At 39.1% G+C, this 13,002-nt stretch overlaps 1 protein-coding gene across 4 annotated transcripts in view; it reads left to right on the top strand.

Annotated features, from left to right (window-relative positions):
* The first annotated feature begins 3,262 nt into the window (after positions 1-3,262).
* NIPBL (NIPBL cohesin loading factor) overlaps positions 3,263-13,002 on the top strand; it is a 202,867-nt gene continuing 193,127 nt past the window's right edge. For 3 of the 4 annotated variants that reach the window (XM_030331112.2, XM_030331102.2, XM_030331119.2), the window contains exon 1: positions 3,263-3,703. The gene's annotated coding sequence lies outside the window, so the exon portion shown is untranslated. The remainder of the gene's footprint in view (positions 3,704-13,002) is intronic. The other variant, XM_030331128.2, reaches the window with a different exon arrangement.

Below are 13,002 nucleotides of genomic sequence, written 5' to 3'. Positions count from 1 at the left end.
ACTACATACAACTTAAAACCCTTAAAGGTAGAGACCTTTTTTTATTCACTAATGTACATAAGAGGTGCTTATCATAAAGCTAATTAGCACCTAGTAAGTCTTTAATACATGAGGGAAGAAAGTGAAAAATAACATATCTGAAATTGTAAATTAAATGCTACAATAATGCCAAGACTTTTGTTTCCTAGACATGCAAAATTATAACTTTACCAGTAACATTTAAGAAAGTATATAGGAAGATAATTGTGCTTCATTAAGCAAATTGAAATACTATTTTGAAACTGAGTGAAAAACATATTCTGAGCCATCTGTATATTACTTAAAGCTGTTCTTAAAATTAATGGGTAAACTTACAATGAACAGACTGTTGGATTTACCAAACAATATATAATTATTTGTATTAATGGTTATAAAGACTGTCTTTTCTTCTCCAAAAATTCAACACATGAAATATTATTTGGGATATCATGGCCAAAATCTTATTGTATAGTTTCTAGTTTACTGGTGTACTTACTTATTTTAAAAGGCCTATTTAAAAAAAATTTTTTTTAATGTTTATTTATTATTGAGAGACAGAGACAGAGAGCGTGAGCAGGGGAGGGGTAGAGAGAGGGGGAAACACAGAATCGGAAGTAGGCTCCAGGCTCTGAGCTGTCAGCACAGAGCCCGACGCGGGGCTCAAACTCACAAACTGCGAGATCATGACCCGAGCTGAAGTTGGTCACTTAACCAACTGAGCCACCCAGGCACCCCATTAAAAGGTCTATTATCCCAGGCAATAATAGGAAATAAAAATCCTCAATTTTTTTCAGTTTTGAAAAATCATAAGTTATTGGTATATCCAGTGCTAGCATAAGGTAAATGTAATGAACAGCAAACTAAAAGGTGAATTAAAATATCCACTCTATCCATGACCTAAGCTTTCAATGAATCTTTTCTTCAGAAGGAAACTGTAAAAATAAATCTCCCTAGCATTTGCTTTGCTTGACAGCATAAATGAATAGCAAGCAAAGCAGCCATATGAGGTCCTTTATACAAAGCCTCAGAAACATGCACTTTTTGAATCACCGTGCATGGCACACATTTTGTGCCCAATCAATATTTGGTGAATGAACTTTTCCAGTAGTGCTGGATTTGGCCAACCAAATTCTCACAGACTTTAATTTAGCAAGTATTTTGCAAGAAAGAGGGCAGACAGGATAAAGAAGTAGTTTGTGATTCAGGAAGAGAGCAAAGCTAATTGGCTCAGTATGAGTATGATCATGTGATCTACCAATCGCCTGTCCTCCAGCAAGCCCATTTACAGAAACCTAAAAACAATTATCACTAGTTTGTGGGCTTCTGGTGTTGTGGAGGGTGAATGTGTAAAGTAGTGCCCTTCTCTAGAACTCTGTAATAAACTTGGTTGTTCCCTAGATTTTTTTTTCAGTTTTCACAAATTTTTCATAAAGTTATCTGTAGCATGTAAGTGTATCTATAAAGGGCCAGAGTACAGAAATTGGTGTGTGTGCATGTGGGGGGTGGAGGTCAGGGCCCTTATAATTGTCATTTATTCATTAACCAAATATTAAGCATCTACTGGTGTGTCAGGCATTGGTCTAGACATCATTTTCTCCACAAAACACCAGTGGAGAAAAACAAAACTTCTTGCCCTCCTGGAGTTTAACATTCTACTGGGGAAAAACAGGTAATAAGATAAACACGTAAGATCTGTAGAATGCCTGCCTGAAGGATAAAGTGGGAAAGGGGGACAGGGGACTCGCAGTTTCCAGAGCGGCCACGGAGGCCCCGAGATGACATCTGAGCAAAATCCTGAAGGTGAGGGAGCAAGCCCTACGTATACTTGGGGGAACGAGACTGGCACGGCGAATAGCAAGGGCAGAAGTCCTGCTGGCAAGGGGGTCAGAGCAGCCTCTCCCCCACCCCATCGCGCGCGGAATTTAGGCCACGGTCAAGACTGGCTTTTCCGCTGAGCTAGATGCAATGCCATTGCGGGGTCTACAGGAAAGGAGTAACAAGAACTGATTTAGTCTCCCGAGTGATTTTTGAGGCAAATGGAATAGCCCAGAGGCAGAATTTCCCTTTAAGCGTATTGGAACATATACGAATACATAAGCAATTCACGTATAATCTAAGTTCATTAAAATAGAACACAAATTTCGTCCCGCCTGAGTAAAATTCGCTTACCTACTGCACTTTCTACTTGAACGAAAGCTCCCCCTTAATTTACACAAACGTAACAGAACTGCGGAACGATAAAGTTTGTTACAACAGGGGACCACAAGCATGGCACTGTACACAATCACACTGGGCTCCAGCCTCGTGCAGTACCTCACTGTTTCAAGTGTAAAGAGGAAAACGGCGTTGGAAACTGGCTGGCCCCAGCCCCCCCACCCCCGGTCGCCCACGACCCGCCCGCAGCCCGAGTCTGGGCTGGCGGCTCTCCCCGCGCGCCCGGCTCCACCCACACCTCGAGGGGGGCGCGGACCCGCGCGCTCCGGGCCCGCGGCCGGCCAGCTCCTCGTTCGCACAGCGTCGCCTACAGGCCTTTCTCCCGACAGTTAGGCAAGAACCAAGACCACCGCCAACAAAAAGACCAGAAAAAGACCAAGTATTTCCAGAAACCAAAGCATCACAACACGATTCCAATTCAATCCGGCCGGGAATCTTCTTCACCTCCAAGGGCTGCGTCCTTACTCCGCAGAAATAATGCAGAGACGGGCGTAGAGTCCGGCTCTCCAGAGGAGAGGTGTACGATACATCCATCCACCAGACTGCAGAGACACCATTTAAAAAATGCACCGTCGCCGTCGAAACGCGTGCGTCCTCTACCTGGTCGCCCCGAGCTCGGCTTCCTAAGCTAAAGACCACCAGCTGGGTTAGCGAGCCTGGCCTGCGAGCCGGTCCGGGCCTGAGCGCCCCTCACGCACAAGACCACCACCGAACTCGGGCCCCGCTCCGGTCGGCCTCCAGGAAAATAAAGACCGGGGAAAGCCGGCCCGTCCGTGCCGCAGCGAAAACGCCGCTCCGCAGGATCGATAATTAAAGGCAACATCCGCAGTCGCTCTGAGGAGGAGAAGGGCGCAAAGGACAGCGGCCGCCGCCTGCTGCCGGCCCCGGCCAGCCCGGGCGCGGGGTGGTGCGGCGCGGCGCGGTGCGGCACGGCCGAGGACGCGAGCCCAAGTGGCGGCGGCAGCGGCGGTGGCGGAAGTGGAGTGGGGAAGAGGGGGTGGTTGTTAGTGTTTGGCGCCGGCGGAGGGAGTCATTCCTGCAGCTGCACTTCCGGTCGGCATTTTGTTCTGAGAGGGAGAGACGGAACGAGAGAGAGACACACACAGGGCTCCTTCCCCCCCCGCCCTCCCCCCCCTCCCTCCGTCGGTACCGACTCACCCGACACCACCAAGCCGCAGGGAGGGACGCCCCCGCCGACAGGAGGATTGGTTCCCGGGCCGGCGGCGATGCCCCCCCGGTAGCTCGGGCCCCTGGTCGGGTGTTTGTGAGTGTTTCTATGTGGGAGAAGGAGGAGGAGGAGGAAGAAGAAGCAGCGATTTGTCTTCTCGGCTGGTCTCCCCCCGGCTCTACATGTTCCCCGCACTGAGGAGACGGAAGAGGAGCCGTAGCCACCCCCCCTCCCGGCCCGGATTATAGTCTCTCGCCACAGCGGCCTCGGCCTCCCCTTGGATTCAGACGCCGATTCGCCCAGGTAAATTCCTGCTCTTTATTTCGGCGGCGGCGGCGGCGGCGGCGGCGCCAGGTCCTCAGCGTCTCTCCTCCTCGCTCCCCTCCCCGCCGTTTCCTTAGCGGCCCCAGGTCTCCTCCACGGGCGAGTCTAGAGTTCGCTCCTCTCCGGTGGCAGCCGCCCTGGGTGGCGGTGGTTTTGTACTCTCTCCCGGCCGGCTCCGGTGGCGGGGACTGGGCTCCTGCCGGGCGGCCGGGGAGGCGTAGGCCCGGCGGAGAGTGCAGGCCGCGGGCCAGCGGAATCTACTTGAGCTCGGGGATTAGGAGAGCTCCGGGCTGAGCGGAGCTACTGCTGGTCGGTGACAGGCCTCGCCAGGGAGAAGAGCCGTAGCTAGTGAGGAGGCGGAAACAATACAACTAACAGCAAATGTGCCCTGTTCGTCCCCATATTTACAACTTTCCTGGTCCCGGAGTGGGGAACGTCCCAGTGAAACAAACAACCCCCCTTCTTCCCCCTGTGACCCCATGAAGGGAGGAAGTAGTTTCAGTTAGTGAGACAAATGTAAATACTCAGACACGGATCCAGTGGCAATTCGTGTCCTGTGTAAAACTTGTTTGGACATTAGAAAGTTAATAAAGACTCATTTTCATTTTTAAAGAATTAAATTGCCCACATGAATATTTAATGTAGAAAACCATAGTGTGGTAGACACTGCATATGCCCCCCCCCCAAGAGTTTTTATGTTGTTGTTTGACAGTGTGTGTTGCACATGGACTTTTTATTCAAAGGCAAGTGTAAAGTACTTGACAGGTTTACCCTGCCACTTTAGATTTGTGTGCGTTATGTAAGGACAATTTTAAACGACTGTATATACAATTCTCAGGTACTTCCTGATCTAAGTGTGTAGAAGCATACAAAGAATATTATCTGTTTTGAGAATTGTACCGAGGTATAGGTAAAACCAATTTTCTTTAAAAGCATAGAAATTAAGTTATGCTTAGAATCCCAGGGAGGTTAAAAAAAAAAATGTAGAAGGTGCCATCCTTTCATGTCAGGGCAGATCTTCTTGAGGTCCCAGGATTGTCATTGGCTGTTTGTGCCCATGATGTTTGACTGTGTAATGAGAGAGGTGTCATTTTAATAGGTCAAATGTATCTGTAAATGCTAGAGAAAAATATCAGTTCTGCCTTAACAAATTCTAGTTCATGAGTAAGTTAAGTGTTCAGAGCTTGTTTATGGAGGCGTTGGTCAGATAGGTTGGCATAAGGGAAGAACAATCCATTTAAAAGTCCTCAGCCATACAAATTGCCTAGAAAACTAAATGTTCCTGGTGTTAGACTATTTTGATACTTTGTCTCATATTCAGGGAAGGAAAACTTTCACTGCTTAGAATGAAGCAACACTGATCAACAAAGTCCCTTGTTTTACTAATGGGGGTTACATTGGTTAGAATTTTTTGTGTCTTGTTAAATTATAGTCATTGTAGAATAAGTAACTTTTCTGAAGGTTATTTTTGAGTTTAGCCCTCTGCTTAAAATAAACTGTTCCACATTTCCCGCAAACGTACGGATAAATGTTAAAAAGAGTGAAGTTAATATAGCTGTCACGTACTAGGCATGTTTTTAATGCTATAAATCCGTGTAGTAGTCAGTAGCGTGTCCGTGATTTGTATTGGTCAGGGAGCAGTTTGAATTTTAAAAAGCCTGAAGCTCCTGCTGAGCCCCAATCCCGGCCTCCCTCCCTCCCACTAATCTCCCATTCCTGTCTTTGTGCTGCCTGCTCCTGTTAGACACTGTTTGCTACAGGGCCTCAGGCCTACACTGGGTGGGGGGGGGGGCATGCCAATGGGGGCTTGTTGGGGAGAGGGAATACAGAAGGGAGGAACACTTCATATCTTAAACAGAGGGTTTGGGGGCCAGCGGCGGGGGGCGGGGGGGTGTGGATAAGGTTTTCAGTGTAAATGTTTGAAAGGCCCTTATATGAACCTGTGATGCCTTTACAACTTTTATTTAAATAAAATACGGAGACATATGTCAAAGGATGAACATATTTCTACTAAAGGTAATGGAAAAGAGGAGTTCTGCTTGTTTAGTTTTCATCAACAGAAGCAACTTATTTTTAGCGTTTTATAGTTAAGGGGAGCCTTCTTACACAGATGTTTGAATCAGTGTGTTAGATATGTTTATGTGATTGATTTTTTTCCTGTGACTTTGGAATTAAAATGAATTAGTTCTTACCAGATCTTATTTTACCAATTCCACATATTTAGTGTTCTGTAAGTAATATAGGTTGTGTGATATCTTTCATTAAAGTAGTATAAACATTTTAAAGTAAGTTGAAAATATTTGTTGTTTGGTCCAAACCAATTAAATAAGTTATTTTTAAAGGAAAAAACATTGTAAAGCTCGAACAAAACCTAAACTTGAACTTAAAATTTTTTGACAATTTAGTTGGAAGGAATAATAATTTGTATTTCCCTGGAGATTATGAATACTCTGCTCTACCTCCCCTGTATTGGTTGGGATAGTCGCTAGTGGCTATTTCTGTATTTCTGTTATTATCATTATTTTTTAATTTAGTGAAAGAAGACACTATAAGTGTTCCAGTAGGCTTCTAATGTTAGTTATATTATTTGGAGAAGTAATTCCTAGTATTTATTCAACAGTGTGGTTTATTGTTTCTCTCGAGTCTGTTGAATTACAAATAACTTATAATAATTACTTGAAAAGAAAGCACTTCTAAAGTGGTGAAAGTCTAGTGAATCAAATTAACATTGAATATTAAATAATTATTTTTAGTGTTTTGAGAAGAGTACATAGGATGCTGCTTCTTGAAAGTCATTCAACAATTTGTTTACTGAAGTTATTGGAAAGCATTTTGAACCTGTGCTAGGGATCTTTATACTGCCCTCTTTAAGAAGTAAAAAGTTACATTTGAAGAAAGAAAGACTGTCTATTTGAGATTATTTTTGAGGATGAAAAGTGAAAGTTTTCACTTAGGATGATAGTAAACCAGGTTTTAGTTTTCTGCAGAGTGATCATTATTAAATTTCAAAAATACTGTGAGCAAAGTTATACCAATTCAGATATGTAATCCTCTTTATTGGGTGCCAGACTACCTAACTCAAACATGTGTTTTTTAAGACTTCCTATATTAATTTCATATTTAATTCTTTGGTACCAATCTCTCATCAGACTGCTGTAGAAACATTTGAACCCATCTATTTCATATTTTGACCTGCTCTATATTGATGTAAAAATTAATGATAGAGTAAATAAAAACTAGAGAGTTTGAATTTTATATGATTTTATTTAACTTTCTCCACCCCATTGCTTATTAGGACAAGGATCATTTATGAGTAATTCTGGAATTTTAAAATAAGATTTTAGTGTTATGTGAAGTGATTGGGAAGAATGAGGTAAATAAAAATTCCTTTTTGAGAAATGTAACTTCAGTGTTGTTGATCACATTTATTTGCTATAAAGTGAATAGGAAATTACTGACTAGGAACTTTATGGAAACCTGGTAGTGAACTGTTTAGTTGAAGATGTTTACTTTAATATCCTGAACATATTAAATTGACTTTGCTGGTAATTTATGGTATTATATAGCCTTTAAAAATCATTTTAAAATATACTTTTTTAGCAAAGAGCAGTTGTTCTTTATAATTGCTCTTTGAATTTTTGAAATGGTTCTTTTTCAAGGTGACCTGAGTTCATTTTTAAATATTCCCATTTCTCTGTGAGAGAAGTGTTCGGCATCATTTCCATTTTTTGATGAAAATCTTGATACTTAGAGGCCATGTGATTTGTGTAGGTTCATGTAGTGAGTGAGAATAAGGGATTCCCTTACTCTTACAAGTTTGTTTATTAGATTATGTTGTTTTAACAAAAGTGTGCGCTCTGGTCACAAAGCTAGGTATTGCTATTGCTCAGTGTTGGCACTGATACCTTATGTGGCTTTTTCAATTATCTGAGTCCAGGGTGATTTTTCCTCTTCTTTTAGGGGAGCTATGATACCTGTCTCTTGGTTGTATTTTCCAGGTATGAAACTAGTACTTTTAAATTAGAAAGCCTGACCTTGTGGGTATGTTTGGTGTTTGAATGACTGAATTTATTTACATTATGTTTCTCCTAAAGAGTGTAAGTCAATTAACCATAGTTGTAGTAAACAATTCATAATTACTCCTGAAAGTTTTTTTTATAGCGTGGAATTTTAGTGTTTTCTAATTGGTTTAAAAGCAATTTTAAAAAGCAATTATCATTGTAATTTTAAAAAGTATTTTATGTGCTTAGAATTTTTTGCCCAGGTAGATAGTAAAAAGTGATTATAGATATTTGTGTTGTACATTGTTTTGTTTGGTGTAAATCTAGAGTGCATTTTAATTGAGTTTTGTCAGATTGCCTTGTTTTAAGGCATATTTCTTTTTATTTCCAAAGTGATATTTTTAGGAGAGATTATTTCTTAATGCAACATTGCCAGCTAGATAAGATTTTGAGGGCTTATCATTTGCCAGAAATTGTGTTAAGTATGACTCTATAATATTACTTCATTTAAAATAATGAGCTCAGGAAATAGAAACTGTTATCCACAATTTATAGATGAAGTAATGGGGCTGGAAAGGTTAGAAAATTGCCCATTGTCTTATAATTAGTAAATGGTCAGTCTGATTTATATTTTTTTCTCAAGAATTTAGGATTCCACATTTCTAGTTTTAGTAAAATCTTCATATTTTTTGGTTAGTTAATTCACTACTTATAAGTCATATATGCAAGGAACTTGTGTAGTTGGGGCAAAGAACTAAAATATAATGCAGACTGTATATCCTATATAATATTTGAAATCAGATCTTTACCATCTTATATTTGTTAGGCAGTCTGTAATTTTTACTTCTTTTAAGTTTTTCATTTTTGAGTTGAAATTGTCATAGCATCTATTTTTAGAAAGGGAAAATTTGGCTTTAGAGAGTGATTTCATTTATAGAAATGTGTGTAATCAATTGTGTAGTAGGTGAATGTATAAATCAGTATGACTGATAATTTTTAAAAACTCTAGCGTTTTATAGCAAAAGAATGTTAATCCTTTCAAAGTCATCAACTTGGGAAATTGTGTGCTTTTTCTAGAGCTTTTGCTATTACATACAATCTTAAGGGGGTTCCTTTAATGATAACCTTTGGAGCCTTTGCGATAGTCTTTTTTTTAATCCTTAATGGCAAATCTTTATCTTTAGGGGTAAATTTGAGTTTTAGAGACAGTAAAAGTAATTTAGAAGTTAGTTTAGGAGAACTTTGATTTAATAAGATCTTTTTTGTGTTAGGCACTATATTGAGTGGTTTACATTTATAATATGTAATGTTATTAGCGATATCCATGTACCATGAATTTTCTCAATTCTTCAAGATATATGAATCTAGTTGTGTTTATTATACTAAGAGAGTTGGGAAAACAGAGGTATAGAATGATTAAATGACTAGCCTAGGCTCCCATAGCTAACAAGTGGAAGAAAGCAGAGAAAGGACTCCAAAGTTGATGCTTTACCTATCACCCTTAACCACTACACTGTGTATCATGATTTGAACCTCCTAGCTGCCCAATGAGGTTAGCGATGTGTTCTTGTTTCACAGACAAGGAAATTGAGGCTCATCATGTTTAAGAACCTCGACCAGGGTGACAAATGTAGCAAGTGTTAGAGGTAGGACTCCAACCCAATGTGTCTAACTCTAAAACGTCTTTTAATTCTACCACCCTGCCTTTTCAAGATTTATAATACATTTCTTTTTTAAAGATTTACTTTTTTTTTTTTTAATTTTTTTTTTTTCAACGTTTATTTATTTTGGGGACAGAGAGAGACAGAGCATGAACGGGGGAGGGGCAGAGAGAGAGGGAGACACAGAATCGGAAACAGGCTTCAGGCTCTGAGCCATCAGCCCAGAGCCTGACGCGGGGCTCGAACTCACGGACCGCGAGATCGTGACCTGGCTGAAGTCGGACGCTTAACCGACTGCGCCACCCAGGCGCCCCAAAGATTTACTTTTTAAGTAATCTCTACACCCAATATGGGGCTCAAACTCACAGAGTTCAGATCAAGAGTCTCATGCTCTACCCACAGAGCCAGCCAGGTGTCCCTGTAATACATTTTTTTGATAAAAAGGATAGACTTGGTTATAAAGCAGTGACACTTTTTCTGTCACAAAGAGGAATTCTGAACTGTTTTGGTTAGTTATAGATGATTGATTATTTGATTACAGTCTTTTCTGTAAAATACCTTGTTAGTTTACACCTCGTGTAATGTACAAAATGTATATACACAAGTGTGCCTTTAAGAAGGATATTTATTTTTAAATATATGCAAGCTATATTTACAGAAATTGGTAAAATGGGAAAAGCCACTTTATTTTTATATTATTGTGATTAAGTTATTTCTTCTAAAAATGTCAAGTATTAAAACATATTACCAAGAGGAGCATCTGGGTGGCTCAGTCGGTTAAGCATCTGACTTTTGGTTTCGGCTCAGGTCATGATCTCATGGTTTCCTGAGTTTGAGCCCTGCGTCAGGCTCTGCGCTGAGAGGACAGAGCCTGCTTGGTATTCTCCCTCTCTTTCTGTACCTCCCCTACTCATACTCTGTCTCTCTCAAAATAAATAAATAAACTTAAAAAAAGAATTCCCAAGGATACATCAAACCTCCAACATAGTTTATGTAACTAAATTATTTTGCCATCTTACGTGTGTGTCACATCAGTTCACTTGAACATACCAAACCTTTAAAGTTTTCTTTTGTATAGATTTGTCCATTGGCAGAAGAAGGAAACATTTTCAGTATGTAAAACCATGGAATTAGTATCAGTTAATTTATTAAAAGTTTTTTGTACTTTTACCTCTCCTGAGAAATTCAGAAGCTGTGACACAATTTTGAAATATTCGATTCCTTTTTGTTGGAGTTATTTGAGTCACTTGTACTTCTCAGTCTTTTGGTCCTATGCTGATAATATGTGCACTTGTTTAAAGAGTACTGTTTTTTAACTGGTCACTGATTCTAGATACCTTAAAAACTTACAGTGCTTGAAACACTAATGAATTATTACAATTTAAACTATAGTTGACTCTAAAAATATTAATCTTTATGATTTTATATTTAATTTTTTAATTTGCAAAACAAAAATTGTCCTTGAAATTAATCCTAATAAGTAAAATACATCACTGACTTTTCTCAACACTTCTACTTGGCAACCTTTTCAGGATTTTTAAACCTGCTTTTAGTTGTCTTTATCTGATAGCATTGTGGCTTGCCAGTTTCCACCAAAAGAAATTGATCATCTGAGTTAGGCTGTATGTAGTTTAGTTTTCCCTTGGTGATGACCAAATTGAAATTTTCTATGAGTATAAATTGGGCATAACTTCCCCCCTTTAAAATACTGTTCTTAAAAAACTGATACACATGACAGTTCCCCCCCCCCCCCCCCCCCCCCCCCCGCCAAGGTTCTGCCCTATGCTTCAGAAAACTCTAAAGTTGAAAGTTGAAGTGTGATGCCCTAAAAGCTATTATCATTCTTTCCCCTTTGAGAAAAGAATTAAGAATGCAGTATTTATGCCATAACCCACCTTTGGGTTATCTTGAAAGACACACATGACATATGCTTTTTACTTAACTTTATTAAGCTAGCTTTTTACTTAACTTTATCAATCTTTTTCCTCTTTCCCTTTTCTTATGTGTTTCTTCCTTTCTGTGTCAGTGTCCTAAGCAAAAAATTTTTATAGCACAGTGAGTACAGGTGATGGTGTTGATGTGGCTAGTTCTGTAATATTTTCCTTGATGAAAACTTGAGCAGTTTGAAAGGCCTCAAATTCTGAGATTTTCATAAGTTCATAATGCTAGTGAGAAAGCATTGATATTAACTGTGAAAATGTATATTTGTGCAGCATTCCTGCTTTCTTCTGTAGACTTGTGTTACTTCTCAAAACATCTACTCACAGACCAGAAATTTCTCTTAAGGAGAAAAAGAAAGCATGCCTTTTTCATGGAAGTTTCTCTGGTTATTCCATGTCCTAGCATTTGCTGGTTTATTACTTGTATCTCTTGGATAAAATTTGTTCCTGTGTCTGTCAGCCATAGTAAACCACCAGCTATATGAGAGCAAGGAGACTTGTATTATTTTTATCTTTATGTCTGTAGTACCATTACGGTGCTTTTCCTGTTTTGTAGATATTCAATACGTTTTTGTTGAACAAAGTAGAACGGAGCTATGTGATATTTCCTAAAGATACATTTCTAAATCTAAGATTAGTGAGTGGCAAGTATATGTTTATGCTAATCTTGAAATATAATTTTCTTAGCTATATATGTGTTCTTAAGGCATCTTGCTTTTTGGGTAAGAATATTTTATTTACATACATCCTTAACAGTACACACATAACAAATTGTGTGTAAAAGTAAATCACAGAAAAACTTAAAACAGGGTTCCTTTTTTAATTGTTAGTAAGGATGGTAAAGTTATAGGAAGGGTTTTTTGTTTCAGTCCTTTGGACAATAGAATTGCGAGTAAGATACTGAGGGAAAGTATCCAAATACTTGTTTTAAACCCAAGGTTGATTTATTACAGTTTTAATTTTCTTTGTTAATTCTAATTTATGTATTGTGTATAACAACAATGTAGATAAGTTACCTGTAATGAGAAATACATATCAGTATGTTAAAAATGTTATTCACATAAAATAGTGATATGATGACTGAAATTATTTTTAAATTTAAGTGTGATTTACACAGTAAAATTCACTGTTTTAGGTATACAGTTTGATGAGTTCTGACAAACATGTAGTCTTGCAATTTCTACCACACTCAAACAATGTTTTCATCACTTCAAAAAGTTGCCTTATGTCCTTTTGTAATCAGTTTCCTACTTCTGTTCCAGCTCCTGGTAACCGCATATAATTTTTGTCCTTATAGTTTTGTCTTTTCTAGAATGTTGTATAAAAGGAATCATACAGTATGTAGTCTTCTGTGGTAGGTTTCTTTCGCTTAGTAAAAGGCTTTTGAAATTCATCCGTGTCGTTGCATGTATTAGTAGTTGTTGGTGACTTCATTTTGAAATTGATTTAGAATACCCTTTACCTTTGGTACTACTGTCAAAAAAGATTAAACAACTTTAGATATTTTTCTCAGATTTTGCAGCTGCTTTATTATTTGATATAATTTTACTTGCCTATTTTTACCCCTTCAAAAAATTTGTAATTGACATTATTATTAAGTGGTATTTGTTTTTATTAGTTAATTCTATCATGTTAGATGTTCCACCAACCAGGTAAAATATGCAGTACCCTCTTTT

The sequence above is a fragment of the Lynx canadensis genome, chromosome A1 (genome assembly GCF_007474595.2).
Source record: "Lynx canadensis isolate LIC74 chromosome A1, mLynCan4.pri.v2, whole genome shotgun sequence".
In the NCBI taxonomy this organism is placed as follows: Eukaryota; Metazoa; Chordata; class Mammalia; order Carnivora; family Felidae; genus Lynx; species Lynx canadensis.
Note: the sequence above shows the minus strand (reverse complement) of the source record. Positions and strands in the feature narration are given on the sequence as shown.